This window comes from Lissotriton helveticus, chromosome 3_2 (assembly GCF_964261635.1).
Source record: "Lissotriton helveticus chromosome 3_2, aLisHel1.1, whole genome shotgun sequence".
NCBI classification, from domain to species: Eukaryota; Metazoa; Chordata; class Amphibia; order Caudata; family Salamandridae; genus Lissotriton; species Lissotriton helveticus.
Window position 1 is genome coordinate 241,316,593 of NC_136062.1, and position 24,565 is coordinate 241,341,157.

The window sequence follows — 24,565 nt, forward strand, 5'->3', positions numbered from 1 at the left end:
CTTCTCGTGATGTTACAAAACCCCTTAATGGCTCTTTATACAAAATAGAGACGGCCCGCAATATCAACATGAATGTTTCTAAAGCAACAGACATTGACCCTCAAAAGTATATATCAATATAATTTCATTTCATCAGTTCATATCCATAAATATAATGTGCTCTGCGCTCTCGTCTGAGTAAACACAACTCATCTGTGATCGGTGAAAACCAGCTCCTGTGTAAATAGTCATTTAATCCATATTTGTTTGGTTCCCTTTGAATGCAACTTGCTTTTAACTTGTTAATCCAAGGGTGCAATCTCACCATAGGACGGTAATTCTGGCAAAGAACATCAAGGGGGGGTAAGATGCACACCGAAGTACTCCCATTTTAATCGTGAAACTTGACTTGTTTTAGAACTTGTTTTTAAACTGTAAAGGCGTGCATGCCCGATTAGCGCTCCGTCCCATTGCGCTTTTTACAATATAACTAGAACACTGAGGGAACTGATTCGGTTCCCCTTCAAGCAGCACAGCCAACATTATTTGAATGAATCCAATCAATCAAATCTTTGTTTTGAAATATCAACTTATTCGTTTTCCATTTTTTTAATTTTTTTCTTCAATTTGCTGTTCATCCCTTTCATTTAGTTACTTCAATTCATTTTATCCATTCGAATCCAACGTGAAGATGTTTCATGCAAACACAGGAGACAAGAGGGTTTCCACATGTCACGTCTTTTATTTAAAAAGCACCCAATGCATTTCGGGATTTATCCCTTCTTCGGGGGTGTCTACAATTAAAATAAAACAATCCATGTATGAGACCATTATCGCAATTATTTACTCATTGAATGCACAATTCAAAAAAAGTTAGCACCATATATAACAACACAGAATATTAACCATAAAAGAGTTTAGCCATGCTGCAATTATTACTATTTGTCTTGTAACGTTAATTATACATGAAAAATCGTGCTCCCCTCCGTGAAACGCACACATCAATATGCAATACCACATCGTTCGTCTATTTCATTTAACGCGCCTGTAGAATCCCTTTAGCAGATCATACTTCTAATACCCTTACCGTGACACATGATCTGTATCCGTTATTTCACAACTCGGGCTATCAATGTGCTGACTCGTTTTGCACAAGCACCAAATCTTCATGTCACATCAAAATTATTTCATAGCCACAGCTTACATGTCTTTCCTCGTGAACCCTTAACTCAACTATCCCGCTCTATTTAACCTTTAAGTTACTCCTCCCCTCCTGCAGCCAGGTGGTGTATCACAAGTTTTGATTGCAAAGGCTCCATTAAATGACGGACTTTCAGTATTACCAACCCATCCTACATAGCGTGATTTAAATACAAACTACACATCCCAAAATGCCCCATCCTGCGCTTCTCGTGATGTTACAAAACCCCTAAATGGCTCTTTATACAAAATAGAGGCGCTCCGTCCCATTGCGCTTTTTACAATATAACTAGAACACTGAGGGAACTCAGATTCGGTTCCCCTTCAAGCAGCACAGCCAACATTATTTGAATGAATCCAATCAATCAAATCTTTGTTTTGAAATATCAACTTATTCGTTTTCCATTTTTTTCATTTTTTTCTTCAATTTGCTGTTCATCCCTTTCATTTAGTTACTTCAATTCATTTTATCCATTCGAATCCAACGTGAAGATGTTTCTTGCAAACACAGGAGACAAGAGGGTTTCCACATGTCACGTCTTTTATTTAAAAAGCACCCAATGCATTTCGGGATTTATCCCTTCTTCGGGGGTGTCTACAATTAAAATAAAACAATCCATGTATGAGACCATTATCGCAATTATTTACTCATTGAATGCACAATTCAAAAAAAGTTAGCACCATATATAACAACGTAGCGTAGCGTTAAATGAAATAGACGAACGATGTGGTATTGCATATTGATGTGTGCGTTTCACGGAGGGGAGCACGATTTTTCATGTATAATTAACGTTACAAGACAAATAGTAATAATTGCAGCATGGCTAAACTCTTTTATGGTTAATATTCTGTGTTGTTATATATGGTGCTAACTTTTTTTGAATTGTGCATTCAATGAGTAAATAATTGCGATAATGGTCTCATACATGGATTGTTTTATTTTAATTGTAGACACCCCCGAAGAAGGGATAAATCCCGAAATGCATTGGGTGCTTTTTAAATAAAAGACGTGACATGTGGAAACCCTCTTGTCTCCTGTGTTTGCATGAAACATCTTCACGTTGGATTCGAATGGATAAAATGAATTGAAGTAACTAAATGAAAGGGATGAACAGCAAATTGAATAAAAAAATAAAAAAAATGGAAAACGAATAAGTTGATATTTCAAAACAAAGATTTGATTGATTGGATTCATTCAAATAATGTTGACCTGTTATGAAGCATATGTCCAGCAAGAGATACAATACGGATTAAGAGATATTTTCCTTATATAGATGAATGTACATCCTTAAACAAAGTGGTTAAAATAATAACTTCAGCAGGAATGCTGCACAGGACATAGCATAACGGGGTTACATATTTATGACAAATAACCTAATATCCATAGTGCGTGCTGACTTTAGTTTAGTTATGTTATATTGAGTATCAACAGAAGTCCTACTATCCGGATAAATAAAGTCTGGTTCATTCTAAGCCTATCTAAAATTGTGGTATTGAACAGTGTAATATTCTTATGAAAAAAAATATTCCATCCTTAGTGCAAGTTGTTATTGATTAATTGAGATACCCTCAAACTATCATATCTACTCCTCTCCCCTCCAACATGGCTGCTATTCCAAACCGACGAACCCTAGAAGTTAAACATTCCATAACCCTCATAACGATCGCTATACATAACCACCTATTTTCCTAACCCTGAACTCATTTTAAGTTTGACCATTGATGGCAATGATTCTAAAGTTTTATATCAAATTGTCAACACGTTCATAAAACCAACAGCCTGTGAACGTGCTGACATGGCGTCACAACACCTCTGTGATAGCATTTCCTGTTTCTTTTCAGAGAAAATCGATGCCATCTATAATAAAATAAAGGCACTGGGTCCTGATTTAACTAGCCGAGATACTCGGACCTCTACCCCGACAGCACCTATCAATACTTGTTTCTTTAATGAATTCCCTGAAATATCATTGATAGAGGTTCAGAAATTGTTTTCTGATATTAAAAGTGGAAGCCCGGCAGATCTACTACCAGCTAGACTTATGGGTCCGCTGGGGAGTATACTAGGTCCTGATGTTCAAAGACTGGTAAACCTATCACTTGCATCTGGAGTGGTCCCACTGTCCTGGAAAAAAGCCCTAATTAGACCCATTAGGAAGAATACATCCATTCCCTGGTCTAACATGTCTAACTTGAGGCCTATTTCCCTTTTACCATTCTTAGGGAAAATCATCGAAAAGCACACCAATAAGCACCTATCTACCTACCTAGAACACTCTGGTAGCCTCGATCCCTCGCAGTCAGGTTTCAGACCTAAATTCAGTACTGAAACGGCTTTACTGTCGATAACAGACGATCTACGGCTGTACCAGGACAGGGGTTACTCTGTTGTCCTGGTGCTGCTGGATTTATCGGCAGCGTTCGATACGATCTCCCATACCATCTTGATCGAACGACTGTCTGCGAGTGGAATCGGCGGTAGGGCACTGGACTGGATCAGAAGCTTTCTCTCCAACCGCACCCAATCTGTCACCATGGGTGAGTTTAAATCGGAGGAAGTTGGCATTACCAAGGGGGTTCCGCAGGGCTCCTGTTTGAGCCCAACTTTATTTAACACCTATGTGGCCCCCTTGGCAGGTGTTACTAGAGCTTTTGGTTTTTGCCCAGTGTCCTACGCAGACGATACGCAGCTGCTCTTCCCTTTTAAACATCTTACCCCGGAAATTTTACAATCTTTTTCCGATGGGATGAAGGCAGTTGCAAGGTGGATGTCTTCCAACTTTCTTCAATGTAACGTTGGAAAGACAGAGGTGATGCTCTTTGGTGAAGCCAGGATCCAATGGTCCCCTGAATGGTGGCCCTCTGATTTGGGTCCAGTTCCTGAGCCTAAAACAATAATCAAGAACTTGGGAGTCAGATTGGAACCGGAGCTAACCATGAAGCAAAACGTTAACATCACCGTGGGATCTTGCTTTCATGTGATTGGTCTCCTCCGTAAAATCTTTCCTTTCCTCCCTGACTCCCATAGGAAAACCCTTGTTCAGGCTCTGATCATCAGTCGGCTTGATTATTGTAATGGTCTCCTGGCAGGTGCAAGCGAGGAGGTTTTGGACCGTTTGCAGGTGGTGCAAAATACAGCAGCCAGGTTGGTGCTAAACGCACCCCCCAGATCCCCCTCCAAACCGTTACTTCACAAACTTCACTGGTTACCAATACGTCAACGAGTGAAGTTTAAGACTTGCTGCATTATCCACAAAGGCCTCAATCAATTAGGACCTGAGTACTTGGCGAACAAATTTGTTCCTTATGTCCCCACCCGTGCCCTCAGATCCAGCGACCAGTTGTTATTAAATGTTCCTAAGATAACTAAAACCAGGTTAGGTGGTAGGGCTGTCTGTCGTAGGTCCCAACCTGTGGAACTCACTCCCGTTGTCATTGAGGCAATGTAATGACCACTTTCAATTCAGAAAATATTTGAAAACTTTTCTGTTTGGTTCATTTTAATTAGCCCTTCTGCTCACAGTACTTTTAAATCTTTGCTCCTTTATCAGTTTCTGTACCGGTTGTTACAGCGCGGAGATACTCCTCTGGGAGTTTATTCATAGCGCTATATAAACTCATAAATAAATAAATAAAATAAATAAATAAACCAAAACATGTTTTATACTAAGGCATACTTCAGTGGGCTAGCCCAACCAATATGGCTGCCATTTTTTCGCCTGAGACTGCAGTCCATACTTTGAGCATTATATTGCACACATGGAGCCATAACCAGCATCATATCCCGGCCTTCATCCAGGACACGTTGGCGGATTTACAAAATACAGACCAAACTTGACAGGAAACTTGCTTCTCGCGCTCTTCAAGACCATTCATCATAATTATGCTGGTGCACCATCAATGCCAACACAAACATCGTGCTTATATGTGGACTCATTTCATCTCGTGTACTCTCCTCTATTATAGTACTTTCGAGTTTTAATCAAATTTGAGGTCCCAATACCAAACTGGGCCAGTCCTTCTCTACTCACCTGTTAAGGTCACACAGGCCTCTTCGTCTGGCATGATTTGCTCCGGTTCATTAAATATAAGCAAAGGTTTTTAACTTGTTGTCTGAGAGACAAGTGAAATTTCCCAACACCGCTGTCTCTGTAATTTTTGTCTAGATGCTGATGTGCCACAATGCACCTTGGTACACAAACAGATAAAAACCTTTATTGTTTTTTGTCTCATTTTCGGGACGACAACATTTGCTAAAACTTTCTATAAGACAAAAATCTCTACCTTATTGTATTGCTTATTAACTTAATATTATAATAAATTCCATCTGGGCTATAGGGTTTCCTAAGCATTTTTCTCGCTCCTTAGAGGGAGATATATTAACAACAAAAAAATCATTATAGTTTTATAGTTCCCATTACTTCCACCCACCCTCATTAATGGTATCTAAACGTCTTTTTGCGGATCGTTTCTGCTTACATAAATCAACAATCAACATTCTAGCACAAGGTTAATAAAATGTAAAAAAAAAAAAAAAAAGCAAAACAATTTGAATATCGTAAAATTGCACATTCATATATGGTGACGACTGGATGGGGTCTCTGATGGCCCCACGCGAAGCGGCGATGCCCTCCAGACTACGGCTTATCCAATTATAATATCTGCATCCAGTTTACTTCACTAGACTTCGCCTATGGGGCATGGGTGCTAATACATCAGCGGTATGCCTTCGATGTGGCGTGAATATGGGTACATTTTTGAAAACGGTGTGGGATTCCACGGCCCTAATGGGCTTCTGGCGGGGTAGGGTGACGTGCCTGGAAGAGGTCTTGTCCTGGAAGGTCCCGTTCAACCCCAAGGTGATCCTACTCCACAATCCCAAGGGGATTGAGGGGTAACAGGTATAAAAGGCATTTACTATTTCTAGGCTTAACCCTGGCAAAGAGAAACATTACAAAGTTGAGAAAAGATGTAACGCCACCCAAAGTGGGTACCTGGAAGAACGGAATGGATCATTGTATGGGATGGAAATCACAGTATGTCCGGCATGGGGATTATGTATAAACAGTGACTTTAAAAATCTCCTCTGGGGCTTACATGCCCCAAGCCACATGACCAAAGTTCTGGATTTCATATGAATATAAATTACAAACTCGATAATTTTTCTTGATTCTCTTCCTAGCTCTGATTATATTTCTTAAAGGTAACATTTGAAATCTAAATTGAAGAATCAATTGTCACACAATATGAGCAATATTCCAATCCAGATAGGGCTGCATTCTCCTTAATCCTACAAGAGGCACGTGCCCACCTAGTTCTGAGATTTAGTAGAGAGGAAGCCTTATCTAATTCAAGACTCAACACAGAGCTATACTTTTTAAGGAAAAGCTTAAGTACCAACACTGACATCGATGGCAGTTCTCCTTGGTTGATTTTAAAGTAGGGTAAGGCAGCGTGAAGGTTTTCCCTACATGTTCTGTCATGCCTCTGCTTAATAAAGACCTATTTCCGCAGTATTCTCCGTAGAGAGTTATCATAAGACTGTATCAACTGAAAACCCACCCGTAATAGCTTCTAGGCCCAGTAGAAATGTACTCACCAGGTCGATTTCTAAATGCAGAGCCTCTAATGGGGCTAATGTGTTCAAATTATTTAGTCTGCGAAGAATTTTACCTTCGGTGGAATCCAGGAAAGACCAACTAGCAATAGCCTGGGAAAGGGTATAGAGTTCAGGTCTTCCCCTTCTTCCCCATCATCTTCGATTTGTTCTAGGGCATTATTCTTACCTTCTTCGGGGAATTCTTCTGAGGAATGGCCCTCATTCTCTAATTTCTGCCCCTTACAGGAGCAGATGAGCTTCTCGAGTTCCTTTATGACTGTACCTCTGTAGCTAATGCCCCTTGTTTTACACAACACCCTGAGGTCACTGATCCTTAAGGATGGGAGGTCTGACAGGTAGTCAGTCTTGCCAGTCTCCATTGTTTTATCTAAGAGCTTTTAAAACTTTACAAAAACTATTAAACCTTTATCCTAACTCACCAGACCTTTTGAGATACTATTGGAATGGGAATCTACACAAGGCCCTGAAATTCCAATTGTAAAATAATCAAAAAATGTTTAACAAATACTTTTAGTGTCTAAAGTCAATGTAGTGGATTTTCGTGAACAATCACTTATGACCAAGTGGTACTCCAAAACACAAGTTCAGGATCCCCTCGGCTGTAACATCAATGTAGGAAGGTGGAGTATTATGTGGGGATGCTGGTTAGGCTTCACCAATTAATACTATCACAAACCCCAAAGATGGTCCTTGGATTCATAATAATAAATCCTTAGCACAGTCCTGGTAGGGTTGCAATGAGCAGTCAGTCTTTACTAGAGGAACATGTGTTAAACATTGCAGAGCATGGATGATTAGTAGTTGACACGACTCAAAAGAAATCCGACATCAATTTATAAAAATAAAGCAGATTTTTATCTTAATTTAGACATTAAAATAAACATGATCAGATTCATATAACTGGAGTTATGGAATATAGTAACAATATAAATTAGGGCAAAATAATGCACTGACATTTTATCATTGCGGTCAACGGTTAAAACCGCAATCAGTCACTTGCAGGTCGAGTTGCATGGAACCCAATTAGGGTAAAGTTGATGCGAGTGCCAGAACCAAGCCATGACAGTCAGTTTAATTTTGCCTGGCCCATGAAGCCCAGGTGCTGAGTTGTCCTGGCTTTTACTGGTGCTGAACAAAAGCCACAGGAACACTGTTTTTACCACTGCAGGAAACGATGCAAAAACACAACGGGGCCACTGCTGATGTTGGATGAAAGATAGGATGGAGGTCCCTCAAGGTGCAACGGAGAGTACAGGGGTCAGTTGTTGGACTGGTGACTACAAGTCTTAGCAGCGGTAAGAACAGCAGATGGATACTTTGACGTCCAGTGGTCCCGGGGAACACGGTAGCTGTCTGAAACTCCATGGAAGGCAGGACCACAGTTCCCCAGTATACTAGACCATCTGAATTTGGGTGATCCCTCGGAGGGCCCGATCGCCAGTGAATCTTCTGATTCTGATCATTGTTTTACCTGCAGTTTACAGGGGACTAGTGCCATTATTCCAGGGGAGTCTGGTGTTGCTCCTTGCTCTCACAGGTGTCACTCTGTCGGAAGTAAATGACCTTTAACCTAGGATTAGTCTCGATCGGGCAGTTTCATAAGTGTTGCCACAGGTGCATCGGTTCCCTCTATTAGTTTGTGTAAGTCCTGTTGTCGTCTTTTTGAGTCTCTTCTTCGTTTTCTTTGAAGCAAGGAGGATCAGAACTGAGGTTTTGGTGTCAGGGGTGGTCCTTAAATCCTAGAGTTAAGAGTATGGGTGCAAGTGGCCAATAGGCTACTCACCCCAGCTGATAATCTGCCACTGAAGTGGCCATATTCAGGAGTGTAAGTCATTTGTTCTGTGCAGAACCCTCTGTTTTACTACTTTGAAAAATGGCAGACACCTTCCTTGGCTTTACATACAAGGTAACCCACCCTAGAGAAGTGGCTAGCCTTCTGGGGAGGTAAGCCTCCTGACTACCTAAATTTCCTTCCTGCCTGGGTGCAAATGTGCCTGGGGCAGGAGGAGGGCTATTTACTCCTTTGGAAGACAACCTAGATGCATATCAGAGGCAGTGCTTACTTTGTAAAATATTAAGTGCCAGGGCTCTGACCTGGCGGCCACTGCAGGCTGCACCACCCATTGCCCTGGTCTTTGCTGCCAAAACCACTACTAACCATCTCTCTTGCATGTAAATATGACAGTTCAGATTATTCCAGGCCCCCAAAGCTAAAGGAATCATTGGGGAGGCAGTATTTGCAATTGTAATGTATACTGTTTTCCTAAACTAACGTTGTTCAGCTTATCTCTAAATTCGATTAGCTGCATCATCATGTGGTGGACTGCTCTAAGTATGGTGTTGACAATTAGGTGCACCAGAAACCAATTAAGTGCTGGTGCTGAGCAGCGGAAAGCACCGGCTCAAATTACGCACTGATCAGAGGTGTTGTAGCCTTTGAAGCTCACCGGCTTGATGTGCCACTTCACTACCCTTCCTGGGAGGAGGTATGACCTCCTTTCTACCCAGTCTCAAACATTGGGAGGTACCCTAATTCCTGGAAAAGGGATGGGTGTAGACACTAAAACAAAAAACAAAGTTCCCTTCTCCCTCTATTCTGAAAACAGGAGGATTGAATCCTCTAACCAGATTGGTTAATTTGATTAGACAAAGGCCATACTCTAATGCAGTATTGAGACAAATGTACCAGGTTGCTAAATTTACATGTTAATATACAAAATAATACACAATATGATACACTTCCAATTAGACATACAGATTCAAAGGAATGTTTTATCAATTACGTTTTTATTCAGAAAACATGTTTCATTGAAATGATACATACAAAGTTAAAAAACATATTTAAAAACATATACCCAGCATATTTTTTTTTTTAAACAGTATACACGATGAATCAATTAGAACAACTGTCGACGCAGCATTTCAGTGCTAAGGTAGATTGTCACCTTCTTCAGGACAATAGTTCAAATATTAAAAATCTAAATAGAATCTAAAAAACTTTATTAGATAAACGATTTCGAGAAACATTCCTTTGTTACATAGTTCATGAATTATATTTAGCAACCTAGAAATAAGTCCACATGGACTAAAAAGTATAGGCCGTTAATACTCAAAAGTAGACTAATTAGTTTAGAATAAGGATTGTTGATTTTTTTTAAACAAACATGATCGTTTAATACAACGGATCTCTACTCATGTAATTAATGTATCCGTTTCATACCTGTTAGTTAATGGAGAATTTTTTTTTACTTTTCTCAAAAAGGTTTTTTTGGAAGGAAGTCTCGTCTAATTTTCTCAATCTTAGAAGAGCTCGATTGTACTATGAGGGAAGAACATTACGTTAAAATCAAAACCTCTGTAGGGACATTGTCCTATTACAAATATAGGATTGCATGTGAGGAAACTCACCAGTATAATTTTCTTTAAAAAGGCTTTGCTCTTAGTTTATCTCCTTCCTTACTGCTGCTTTGGACTCCATGGGTTCATATTATATATATATATCTTATGAATGCGTACATATATTTATATGTTGTTCCAATCAAGTAATGTCTTATAGGTCTGAAATTGGAAACGTGTCAAACTTCATATGTAACTTTTAATATAATTAATATAACCAATGTAGATAATCCCTACAGAATTTATGTAATGACTGTGAATTTGTATAACATATTGTAGTGTGCACTTCAATTGCACAAAACGTCTGAAATGTAAACATGATAAATAGGGAAGTAGGGAATCTTTCTCTCACGTATATGTGCCAGCATCGTGTAAAATACCATTGTAGATATTTCACCACGATAGTATGTTACAAAAACAACAACTAAGGGCATGTATGTGCGTCACATGGTACTTTGAAAAATGCAAAAATTTGCATTTTTTCAAGGAATTCGCAACTTACCACCAACTAGATGTTGGTGGTAATTTGCGATTCCTTAAGGGCATTTTGCTAAATGTTTTTGCTACATACATTGCATTTAAGGAATCGCAAAATTTGCGATTCCTTAAATGCAATTGCAAAATAAGGAATCGCAAATTTGCGATTCCTTATTTTGCACCAGATTTTGCTTCATACATTCCATTTAGCAAATTCGCATTCAAAGGCCGAATACATCTGGCCCTAGGTTAGTTGACGTTGGTCAGGAAAGTATTTGTTAAGGAGATGGAGTTTCAGGTCCCTTTTGAAACAGGTAAAGGAGGGGTTGCATCTAAGGGCTCTAGGGAGAGCGTTCCACACCCTGGGAGCGTTGCCAGAAAACGATCGGTATTGTGTGGTTTTCTTTTTCAGTTTCGGAGGAATAAGAAGGAGTGAGTTGGAGCTTCTCGGAGTTCTGGATTGACCTGCCTTTACCAGTTTATTGTTCAGGTAGTTAGGGGCCGGAAAGTGAAGGGTTTTGTGTGCGATGCAGGCAAGCTTGTAAATATACCTTCCTTCCATGGGAAGCCAGTTGAGGGAGTTGAGAGCTGGAGTGATGTGTTCAAATCTTTTTACTCCAGATATGAGTCGAGCGGCCATGTTCAACACTGCCCTGAGAGGGGCTAGGTGAGGTTTAGGAATCCCTGCTAGGATAGCGTTCCCGTAGTCAATTTTAGAGAGAACCGGGCTATCGTCGATCGCATAGGGCTGCATAATGGATGTGTCTCCCGAGGGACCGTGGGGGCTGGGCGGTTCCCAATATCTTGCTGTACTATTGGTCATCAATGCTGCAGCATTTGGGAGTACTCTTAGTAAGAGATAGGGCTGAGGTACAGCTGGCTAACAGACCAACTATTTATGAAATAGGTCTGGGAGAGGCGGCTAAGGGCATTCTAGTCCGGATATTGGAACCGAGTTATTTTAAAAAAACGAGGTTCAAAGTAATTAGCGCTGCGTATTCGACTTGGCGAAAAATTCGGCGTAAATGGAAAATTCCTAATATCAATGCTTATACGCCGTTTTTGGCTGCCGGCATTTTGCCATCGATTTTTCAGGATCAGGTTATCTTTAGATGGCTGCGGATGGGTCTGAAGGTTATTGGTGATTTATGTCAGGATGGGCAAATGGTATCCTTTTCCTTTTTAAGGGAGAAGTATCAGTTAAATAATCACAACTTCTTTAAGTATCTTCAGATTAGGAGCTTTTTTGATAGACACCGCAGTGGGGCCACTTCTGTGTTTGAAAAGATCTCTATAGTTGAATTAAGTTAAAGGAAAGTGAGAATAGGTACAATTGATCAATATCTTTTATCTTGTTTTCGGGATGATATCGATGATCAGAATGTCAAGTGGGAGAGAAAACTTGGAAAGAAGGGGGTCGATATTGGTTACACCTTAGAACTGGCAAGTCAGGTCTTAATCTCTGGCAGCCTACAGACTCAATGTTATATGGCAGTGTTTGATTTGTACTACACACCTACGAAGATTGCTAAGTGGAGGGGGCGGAAGGGCGATAGATGAGGCAGGTGTGGAGCTCAAGCGGCGGATGCGATTCATATGTTTTATCTGTGCTCAAGCCTGGGGGAATTTTTTCATGAAATTGAGTATTTTAAAAATTCAGTTTTAAAAATTCCAGTAGTAATTTCCCCAGAGTTGGTCATAATGGGATGTGAGGATGAGGATACCGAGATGGGTGGAAGATCTAGATATACTGCCGCCTTTTAGTTTATAGCAATGGCGATTGCTCGGCTGTGCATTAGGTCACAATGGATAGGGACTGGAAGTTCCTACTTTTTTAAAATGGATATATAGGATATTGGCATTGTATATAATGGAGTTGTCTCTGTACCTCTTAAGGGGGAAAAGGAGGCAGGAGATGGGTACTAGAATGGGGGCCCCTATCAAGGAATGGTCTCAGGGATAAGCGCTACAGATGGGATCAGCCGACTGTTGGCCATATAGGTATATACGTATATGTCCTATTATGCTCTTCATTTCTGAGTATTTTTTATTGTTGTTTTCTTTGCTTTTTCTCTTCTTTAAGCTTCATGACGGATATCAAAGCTTATGTTACGCTCTTGGTTTTGGCTTTGTATTATTGTCTTTTTTCCTAATGTATCTCTGTGTATGTTATTTGCCATGACAGTTGTCAACAATCAAATAAATAAAAAGATTTCAACAATAAAAAAGATGATTGTGTATTGAACTAGGTGGTGTGACAGCACGCTGTGCCCGCCCCCTGATTTGTATTCATTAGCTATACACAAGCTCTATGAGGAAGCCATTTAATAGCCCTCTAATCAACTGTTGGATCCCATTCAGGACCAAATTCACAAGGTAAGCAAATCAGGTGAGCTTCACCCTAGTTCCATTTAGAATGGTCTGAACACATAAGTCCTAAGTAATATTTTTCATTTTATGTAGGCTATACACAGACTATCTTTTTCTTGTCCTGATGAAGACCCTTGTTTGATGCTCTCATATTGCATGATAATTCAAGGGTCGAAACCTCGAGGCATAACTAGAAGCACTATATCCAACCTGACCCTCATAAATAGAAGGAATAGAATTCCAGGTATTCCTGAGATTATCACCATGTTTTCACGCTGTGCTTAAATGTAGTTGTTTTCATGTATGTATGTATTTATTGTATTACGTTGCGATATATGTATAATTCACCTCACTTCCCTTGTTTCACTTTCATATTTATGTGTATATGTCCTGTGCCACATTGACACATGATTTTGTTAATATAAATGCTAAATACACTTCCAAATAGTACAATTTGTTTGTGCCTTTTTTCAATAATATGTGTTTAGACGGATTTGTTTATAACATTAAATGTAATCCAAAGGTAGAAGGGGATAAAAAAGTTTAAAAGTTGAATTTTGGCAAGTGTGTTATGGCAGAACCAGTGCTCATTTAATGTAATAGTCCCCGGGTTCTGCGCATTACTGGGTATCCCCATTATTTAATACTGAGCACGATGAACACTGGTATGTTGCACCACAGTCTCAACTCCACTGGCTGGAGTAAGCCAATAGTGTCCAACCAAGCTATTATTGGACAGTAAAGGGTGCAAATATATTCTTGGTTAACATTTCGCAGTCGAAAGGAACTTAAGCCGTGGGACACCAGTCGTAAAATTGAATTACCCACCAAGGATAGTGCCCAACAATCACTGGAAGCTCAAGGGTCTAGAGATATTATCTGAGACATTTCCTGCCACTCTAAGCAGAAAAACATCTGTGGCCAGCAATTCTATGCTGTTTCAGATTAATTGTGCTTGGTTGACTGTACCGTGGGCAGGTACAATTATAACCACCAAACTAAATCACACATCTATTCCGCTGTCAGCACTTCTGGTACTCCTTCAATTTACAAGTCTCCTGCAACGGGTACTAGTAGAGATTCTCCGAAAGGCACTGTAGGGCAGTAACTAGGATGTATGCAATATGTAATAGACTGATGTACTTGAAGTGGATCTGTAATTAACCTGGGGTAAGTGAAGGTTTATTTCTATTTAATGTATTTTACTTCTGAATCAAACAACTCATCTATCAGTGTCATCTTTAAATCTTCTTGGCTTGCAAGAGGTACTCCCTCTCAGTTTAGCTGTAGTATGCTCTTGTGAGGGAGGAACCTGCATTCAGGTCCCCTGACATCGATAGTGAACCTACTGTTGTGATCAGTTTTCAGGATTGTTATTTCATAAATCTCTCTTGTTACTACCAGACCATCTGGACTATTTAGGGAAGGGTCAGTAGCCTTTTTAATACAGGTTTGAGAAATAAGGTAGATACCAGTGTTTTCACTTTTTTTACTGATAGCATCTTTTTGTGTTTTCTCTTTTCAGACATTGATATTTATTGGAACCCGTGTGTATAGAACCTTTTGCCCTGATTAATGCTTGTCAGAGCTGAGAGTTGCACACACAACAAATTTCGATATACTATGTGATGCAGTGTGTGAAGACCAACACATGCTTTAAGCTTACCATTTGTCTGTTCCTGGGGCAAATTCCCCTGTTCCCTTGGTACCGTTGTAAAGTTTTTGTCATAAAGCACAATCAATAAGAACCTAAATAAGAGAAGGCGAGTGATACATGTATGCCCACCCCCCCTGGTCATTATTGTACTGCTCTATGTACCAGGGTTCAGCATTTACCTCAAATTATAATTTTATTCCTGTGCTGCCCACATCAGTACCGAGTTGTCCTCATGGAAAACCCCCAGCTGGAGAGGATTCAAGAGAAGAATCTACATCTGAGAGTTTCTCACTGTCTAATACTGTTTTAGACTAGGAATTACCTATTGTTCTCTGCACTCTGCTTCTCCTTTCATTACCCTTTTCACCTTCCGTTCTCAGTGTTCTCTACGCCAGGTCTGTGTTTTATCCATTAATTATTTTCCCATATTGGCTTAGCCTTCTCTTATGTATTTCTGGGAAGCTGCTTCTAATGTTGGGTTTATAATAACACCTCAAGTGAGGTCATAAAGCAAGTGACATTTCAAAATAACCCCTCTAGCGTACAAGGGTTAACTCATTTTTATTAAATACCATCCTATTAAATAATAAAAACCCTTTTAGCTTACACTAGTAAATATTACAAATCCTGATGGGAGTTTTATTCTCACCTCTTGGAATTTTCCTTAGGTTTGCCAAGTGACTCCCTCCTAAGTTAAAGTTATGCACCATCCATTTCCTAGTGAATGTTGAGGACTCACAGCGGGCATTTGCTGGCATCAACAAGCCAGATATAGAAAATCCCCAGTGAACACAAAAGAAAGCCATTCTGAATTGTTCAAAAAAACATTTTTTTTGCAGGACCTCTTCTATCCTTCATGAATCGATATTACTGCCCAATCACCTACCTCACAATTAGCACTTTTTTAAAGTGTGCTTTCTTTTCCAAACATTTTCTCTTTTGTGCCTTATTTATTTTGACCTCTATTTAGCTATGTTGCTTGCATTTGAAATCATGCACTAATATTTTTTCTCCACGCCCCTGTTTTACGGAGGGTTTTCGTCTTAGGGCCTAAAGAAGGGCATGTTTGTCTTTCTATAGGTGAGCCCAGTATCACTGCAAATATCATGAATGTACTTGTTTATTTATTTTTGTGAGCCCTAAGCTAAAACACACACTGTGCTTGTCTAATCTGTCATAAACCCCCCTCGGATGTCCTCACCATTTCAAAGCACACTAAAAGGTGAGTTAGCTTTGTAGTAGCAAAGGCCTGAAAAGAGGTGTGAATGCAGTAGCCTCTTTCTAAAAAGCCACAATGTTCTGACAAAGTCAGGCTGATCTCTGACCACAGATAATCTACTGCCTGGCTCATGACAGCCACACAGGGACAACATGTTCACAGCCTGACCTAGCCACCAAACTCTTTCCACCTCTACTAACTGGTGACTGACCTTGAGTATACTACACCACACTGCTTTGCTTTTCAGCTGTGGCAACAGTACCACTGTGGCCAAACATGGAATAATTCTGCTGAGGCCATGAGTGGGCTTCAGAGCTAGGAGACCACCTGCGTCAAAGTGTTGACAATCACAGGGCCCTAGTCATGTACAACGTTGGGCTCCTTTGACACACCCGGAGGTGTCAAGTGCTGCTCATTGGTGACATAGATGTTGGAAATTCAGACACCATAGTTAGAGGCGCAATGTGATGTTTAGATCCTCTCAAAAGTATCTTTAGAATAATGTGCAATTAAGTGGACTTTAAGCATATCAAATTTTTGGGCTAACAGAAATTATCACTACTCTGATTTTCCTGAAATTAACTCTTCATAAAACAAAAGACGAAGCAGCTTTCTTATCTCTGGCCTTACAGTGTTTTATAAACAAGTTATATTATAAGCACTTCTTATCGTTTGGCCTCTAGGGAAAAATAGGACAAATCAGGATTTACAAAGGCAGTTTCTGATATCAACGAAAATGTATTATTGAGAGATAGCATATATTGGGAGGACGGTCAAGGAGCTCAGACGCCCCAAATCATTGTCTACTAACTAACAAAATATAATAACAGTACACACAATCTCAGATTCCTCACAGAACAATCCTATCTACAAGTTATACACGCCTATAGTTCCAGTGGCAGGTGGGTGGGCAGGGCAGCTCTGCTGTCAGAGAAGGGCAGGGGAGGAATGGTTTGCCCACTCCGAAGTGTGCAATGATTATTTGGTCGGCCCTCTCAGGCCGACCAAAACCGTCTTGCGCACTTTCCCTGTTCTCCATGCAGGCTGCATTCCAGCCTGCATGGAGAACATGCCCAGGCCCCCATTCCCTGGCTGAGCATTCATCCAGTATGCTCAGAACAATCACAACGCTGCACTGGAGCGTTGTGATTGGTCAGGGGGGCCTAGGTGCTTACCAATCACAATGTTGCATTGCAGCGTTGTGATTGGTAAGTGGGGCCTGCTTCCTGTTCCATGTGTTCCAGGAGAAGAGCAGGAACAGAGACGCGGGACCCGGCAGCAAGGTAGTTTATTTATTTTGTAATGTTTTTTTTTATAATCGCAACTCCCCCTCCACACTTGCGCAGTCCCCCCTAAACTTCTGCACCCACCTCGCCACCTGCGAGCAATGCCGGCCGCCACTGATAGTCTCTAGCATTAGACTGCAGATATTCAGTTAGGGAGACAGATAATTTGCTAACTCGCGCTTCCCACAGCAGAGTTATCACACAACATATATAGGGATATATAAGGTCAGATGTATGATCATTTGATTTTGCGATTTTTTTTGTGACTTGCAATTAGAGACTCGCAAAATCAAATGTGCTAACGTGACTGGGACACATTTAGCGATTCCCAAATGTGTTGCAAATGGGCCTTCCTCATCAATATTCATGAGGCAGGTCTCAATTTGCGCCCCACTTGGAATGGGTACAATGACAGGGATGGTGGCTTGCTGGGGTGAGCAGACCATCATGTCTGTAATTGCCTTTTAAGTAAAGCAAAATCTTTTGTAAAACAGACCATTATCAGTACAGAAAAACAGACTGCTTTACAAAAATAAAAATGAAAAGTTTTCACCAACATTCACAAAGGGGGTGGGTTCCTTGGGTACCCGTTCCCGTTTGCATATGGGTTACCATCTCCGCTACGGAGTCTGTAAATTATGAATGTTTTGCAAACGCATTCCTTTTGCAAAACATTCATAGATACCAGTTCTATTTGGTATCAGGAAAGGACTCCCTATACAAGCCACTTCATAATATTGATTCGCAAAATGAGATTTGGTAACAAGTTCAAGAGTCGCATTGTGCCTTTTGTACATGGCAAAATGCATTTTACGGGTCGCAAACGGCCCGCTTGGTCATTTGTGATCGGTAAACAATTTTGTACATCTGGCCCATAGATCGCACATGTTTTAGACAGCAAGGCAAAATCTTGTATTTCGTAAATAGCATGACTTACTCACAGCTTCACCTTTCATGAGCCTTGGCCCCTACCCACACTCAACAATGGCAATAAATCGCAGGTCACACTCAGCATATCTGCATGTCTGTACTTGAGAAATATCTAACCCAGTAAGCCACAAGGGCTTGTAGTCCAACTGACAAGGGCATACTTTCTACAAATGATTCACTTTAAGGACTCCAAAGACATGAGGCCCCCAAACTTACACACTGCTTTTTCCTTTGGATCTGATTTTACACTGGCAGTGAGCATTGTGCCTGCAAGTGTGCACTGAATGACACATAATCACCTACACAATGCTACTAAGTCCAGCCCGAACTGCCAAGCCAGGTCCTCCCTGGACCGGAAACAAGCATCCTAGGACCAGTTTCGGGGTTTCTCCCCTCGTCAGCCAGGATAGCTTGATTCCAGTGGCACAGTGAGCCCAGGACCCACATCTGGGCATACCTTGCACACTTAGGGCAAGAAAGAAAAAGACACACAATTGATGGACGCAATGGAGAACAACTCAAAACATTCACCCCCCAGTCAAGAGATCTGGGTTAAATCTATCATTCTTTTACTCACCATGCCACCCCAGTTTAGACCTGGCCATATGCAAATCAGTCTTGACCCTGTGCCTCATGGGAAGAGTCCAGCTCGAGCTGCCAAGCCAGGTCTTCCCTGAACCGGAAACAAGCATCCTGGGACCGGTTTCTGGGTAACATCCGTCATAAGCCAGGCTAGCTTGAATCCAGTGGCAAAGTGAGCAAGGGACCCAAAGAAGAAAATATATTTTCCCCTTTAAGTAAGCATACAACCGTGTTAATGTTGTGAGGCAGATAACAATCCGCTACAATATTGGCATTCAGTGCTCTATGGTCAACTCACAATCGCAAATGTTTGTATGCTGTCCTTGCCAAACTATAGGGGAAAGCTATGCTGATGATTCTATTTCTTCAATCAAACTATCTTTATTCATTTCTTCCAACAACTGTTATAATTCTTATCTCACATTTATTGGTATCCCTCTCAACTTTTGTTTCACTAGTCTAACATTCTTATTAACCATTATCTTATGTGTTTTTCCAATCGCTCTAGGAATACATCCGGAAATTGGTTAGCCAACGCTCATATTCACTTCTGTCTCAACTAACACAGGTTCCTTGCTCCTGTGATTCAAAATTATTTCTAGCTTCCATTGATCCTTCCAAACTAGAACATTCACCCTTTTCATCTCTACATACAATTTGATTTGAGAGTCCCTCTCTTTGAACATCAGTACCATATATTCATAGCCAATGATAACAATAGTAGATCATCAAAGATCTCAGCTTTTATGCAGACTGTCTTAGTTCATGTAACTGCAATACATCGCCAAATATTTCCCAAAAATATTACGGAGTAATTCACAGTCCACTGGAAACCTGAATCCGTGAGTTCTAAGTCTCATTATCCTAACACTACACTCAGGTGGACCTTTAACCCCTACACCTTCCACACTCTTGCTAAAATTTCTATTTGAGAGCACAATACCTTTTTCATCTTTAGTTTACTTACCACACTTGCACGAACACCTTAATTCCCGTCCATCTTTAACACAAGCAGCTTTACTTTTTGAGGTCACTTTTTTTTAACTTCCTTATACACACAAGTGAATGGTCCAGTGCGATCATAGCTCTCCTTGCTTATCACTGGGCATTGTGTAAAATAAGCTATATGACTGCAGTTTCCCCACCTGTAACAAAACGTTGATTTATCTGTTTTCTTGTAATGAAGTGCATTACTGGAATGAGTATTACTCCGTGTCACACTGCATACATTTTCACCAGAACCTAAACTGTTGCATTCTTAGGATTGTTCCAATGCCTTTGCTATTGTTATTGCATCTTGTAGTATATGCTCCTACATAAACCAAAGCTGTTCTTTTATTTTCTTACTTTAGACATGTGCAATAATTTGACCCCTTCATCTCATAAGTTATTGGCACCAAATGACATGTGATGGAAAGTGCTCTTAGCGCTGTATGAAACTCACCAAAAGATTCACCATCTTTCTGACCTCAAGAACTTAAACCTATCAAGTACTGTGCTGGATGTTGGTTAGAACCGGTACTCCATTCTCAGTAAGGCTTCTTAAGAAATCTCAATATCTTCTTGGCTGTCTTGTCATGTGACTTGCAGAAGGAGTCATGAACACCACTTGACCACCAGATCCTAAACAGTGTGAAAGTATGTTCTTCCTCTCTGCAGTCATGCTATCCCCTTCAATGGCCTTCATATAATATATGATCTCCTCTTTACATCTTGCCCAAGAAAGTGGGGGATCCCCCTAATTTTGTAAAGACGTTGTCAATGGATCTAATTGCATGTTGCATGCAGAAAGAAAATACATACAACCCAAAATCCATTAAATACGTTGAAATGAAAGTGAGATCCAATGCACTTTAACAATTTCCTAAAAAGAAATATAACAAAATGTAGATTGACAGAAGCAAAAGTCACACCCAGAGCACAGGTTATGTAATTAGTCACAGATATCCACTGAGGAAATATGAAGAAAAGTACACTTACCAATAATGGTGCTAGTAGACTCACTGAGACGAGCTGGTTCGGGAGTTGGAAAATGGTACGTATCAAGGTTTTCTTTTCCCCTTCCCCATTTTGCTCTCTATCAGGCCAGAATACTAAGGGGTCTGACTTTAACCTCTCGATACCACATTAATTCTTGGATGTAAACACCTACATTTGAGGTTACGTCTCATCATAATCACAGGGGAGCTGTCCATTTAAATTATGGCGCATATCTTTTTGATAAACTTCTTTGATTAGTTCTTGTCATTGATACCAATATATAATTTAACACACAGGATGTTTTCTGTGATCAGTCCTGATGAAGACCCATGGTGATGTTCTTGAATTTAACACATAAAGGGTTGAAACGTCTATGATAATATTTGGTGCTCCCTATTCCTGTCAAGCCATTCTTATTTCCAAGTTTGTTTTACTTGAGACACCCTACTGATTCATTTATGTAACCTTTGTGTCATTGTATGTGTATTCTGTCTTGGTCCTTATTTAATTTTTGTTCATTTATGTATTTTCAATTATTGTATATGTTTCATAACAGTCCTGTCTGCTTTCTGTGACATGTTATTACTCTTTGCATCACTTCACAATATATGATTGCTAATATACCGTGCTTACAAAGTCTCTTTTTGGTGTCTTGTAGTATTGTTTTGTCCCCATTGGGGCGCAATTGATTTGCCACAACACGAAAAATGTTTGATACTGATTAATGTTTTGCAGAATAAATTTTCTCTCAATAAATTTTCTCTCTCCCCACAGATCCAATTGTTGTTGCATATCGCCTGTTCTAAGCCGGCCGATACGTGGGACTTTAGCCAAGTGTTCAGAAAGGGACCTTGGGTTCAGGCAGGGATATAGTCATGGATCCTCTCCCTCAGATAGCTGGCCCCTGAACCATGCAAGGCTTTATGTACCGGAACCATAGCCTTGAATCGTATACTCTTTTTTATTGGAAGCCAATTAAGGGCCTCTAGATGGGCGGCCATGTGAGACCGTAGAGGGAGATTGAGAAGCACCGAGTTCTGAACTACCTGAAGTCTGCATAGGAGATACTCCAGGAGGCCCAAGTAGAAAGCATTCCCATAATCCAGTTTAGCGGTTATTAATGCTCTAACAAAAAAGGGGAAAGAATTCATTCAGCATCCGAAGGGTCCCAAAGCAGGAACCTATCAGAGCCTGAATCTGTGGTTGAAAGGAAAGGGCACTATAAAATTTGCCTAAATTCCTTATAGAGCTCTGTTGGGGGCCCAGAAGGAGAGCACCCTTCAGCCACTAAAATCTCCATAGGTTGGGGGGGGATGAACCGAAGATCATAATCTTGGTCTTATCTGGGTTGCATTAAAGGTGATTAATTGCCAACCACTGGAACACTCTAGAGGGGCCATTTTTAATAGCCTCTCCAGGTAACTCCTCTCCTTTTCCACAGGAGAAGAGAAGCTGGGTGCCATCTGCATAAGAGATTACTTTAGCACTCAAAGACTCAGCCAATACTGCCAAACCTAAGGAACACCAACCATCAGTCTGCATGCTTTGGACAAAAAAGGAGGCAACCAGACTTCTGCAGTGACAGCAGCATATGGTGTGCAACAACATAAATAATGACTGCAACATCAGCAATACATGATGCTTCACCCTGACTAGGTGTCAGGAAAGACGGTACGCATCTCACCTGATTGCAAGCTTAGCATGAGAAGACATTCGCCTGTAGATTTCAAACACAGTAGAGTCGATATCCGCAAGAACTCAAAATCTAATATAGCAGATCTTGATGACAGGTCATGATGCACATACAGTCCACTTACTTATAGTAAGGTAAAGGAAACATACATCCAAAACAAAGAATGTTGAAATATCCACACCATGGATTCACTAATAAGTACAGGGTCGAGAATACGGTACTACTCCAGTGGTGCCAGCGCAAGTAAGTACCTTTCGGCCTATTGCCTCTTTGCAAGGGTTAGGTTCCAGACAAATTGCAGATAAGCGATTATTTATTAGTGCACCATTGTACCAATCCAACAACATCTGTTCAGATCTGCACACTACTCCCGTTATTGCAGTCCTACATTCTAAGTGCGTCAGTTCCTATTATAGACATAGAATATAACTTGAATAATAACAACCCAAATAAGTATACATCTGTACATATTCAATCCATAATTGATACAGTTCTAACATTTTTGTTATGAAAGCAAGATCGATAGGAATCTGAATAAGAGAAGTTATTTGATACATTTATGTTCTCCCCTTGATCATTGTACTGCTCTATGTACCAGGGTTGAGCATTAACCTTGAATTATTATTTTATTCCTGTGCTGCCCATGTCAATATCAAGTTGTCCTTAAGGAAACCCTCCAACTGGATATAATGTAAGAGAAGAATCTCCATATGACTGAGAGTTCCTCACAATCTAATCCTGTTTCTGGCTAGGAATTACCAGCTGATCCCTACATTCTGATTTCATTTGCCTTTTATAAAGCATGAACAAGTACCCCGAGGCATCTCGGCGCTAAGAACAAGGAACAGTTAATCCACAATTAACATTTAGTGAACAACCTGGTTTTTAAAAGCTTACAAACGCTTCGGAGCGAGGAAGCAGATTTTATTTCCAGGGAAAGCGGGTTCCAGTTCAGCGCAATAGAGAGCACGAAGTTCCTGTCTCCCCGGGAAGAGAGTTTGTGAGATGGCACCACCAAATTGATGGCTGCGCTTGACCTTAGACTTCTTTTGGGGGCATATCTTCTAGGTTTTTCTCTGGAAAAAAGCATGGCCTAGCCCCTGAAGGGCTTAGTATGCGATACAGAAAGATTTAAAAAGTATCCTCTGGCGCACAGGAAGCCAATGGAAACTCTCCTTTCTCTTTCAGAACCCTTTTTCAATCTCTTTTTTTAGTGTGCTGTTTGCCTGCTCTGTATTTGTCCTATTTATTAATTTACCATATTGGCTGCATTTCTGTGAGGCAGATTCTAAGGCCTAGTTTAGAAGGGCATCTCAAGCGTGGTTGTAAAGCAAGTGCCATGTCAAAACAACCTCTCTATCACTCAAGGATTAACTCAGTTTAATTTTCACCCCGTTGGATTTCCCCATGGTTTTGCCAAAAGCCTCACTACTAGGTTAAAGCCTATAACTGAATTCATGGGTCAATAATTAAATAAATAAAAGTAACTCAACATGAAAAGTTCACTAATGACCTCCTTAGAATCTTATTTACAGCTAGAAATCATGGTGGTGAACACTCTTTGCACACTTTGTACTCCCAGCCCACCACTGTCGCACTGCTGTGGCGAGCCACACCTTTCGAACATGCAGCATTCAGTCCGAGGACCATGAAGTACGTGGGTCCGCCTTCCTTCTATGCACCACCCATTTCCAGGTTCAATGTGAGGACTCGCAGCAGGAACCAGATCGCCTCCACAAGCCAGATATGGAAACAGCCCCAAGTGAATACCAAAGAAAGCCATTCTGAATAGTTCAAACATCCATTATAGTATACTTCATGAATCAGTATTTCTGCTCAATCATCTACCACACAATAAGCACCTTAGAAAGCGTGCTTTCATTTGCAAATATGTTCTCTTTTGTGCCTTATTTATTTTGCCCTAGTATATGTCGTTGGTGTGGTGCTTGCATATGCATCATGTAGTAGTATTTTTGAACAACTCCACATACCTGTTTTACAGAGGGTATTACCGTTTCACAGCCTAAGAAGAGCAAGTTTATCTTTGTATATGTGTTCCCAATATCACTCAACATATCATGAATGTACTTTCAAAGTTATGCGCGACGTAAGCAAAATCACACCTGGCGCTTGTCTACTCTGCCATTAACCACCTCCGATACCACCATGCTACCAG

At 40.5% G+C, this 24,565-nt stretch overlaps 1 protein-coding gene across 1 annotated transcript in view; it reads right to left on the reverse strand.

Annotated features, from left to right (window-relative positions):
• Window positions 1–1,643: 1,643 nt before the first annotated feature.
• The window catches only part of PPCDC (phosphopantothenoylcysteine decarboxylase), a 1,035,307-nt gene continuing 1,012,385 nt past the window's right edge, over window positions 1,644–24,565 (reverse strand). The window contains exon 7 of the mRNA XM_078685116.1: window positions 1,644–1,774. The gene's annotated coding sequence lies outside the window, so the exon portion shown is untranslated. The remainder of the gene's footprint in view (window positions 1,775–24,565) is intronic.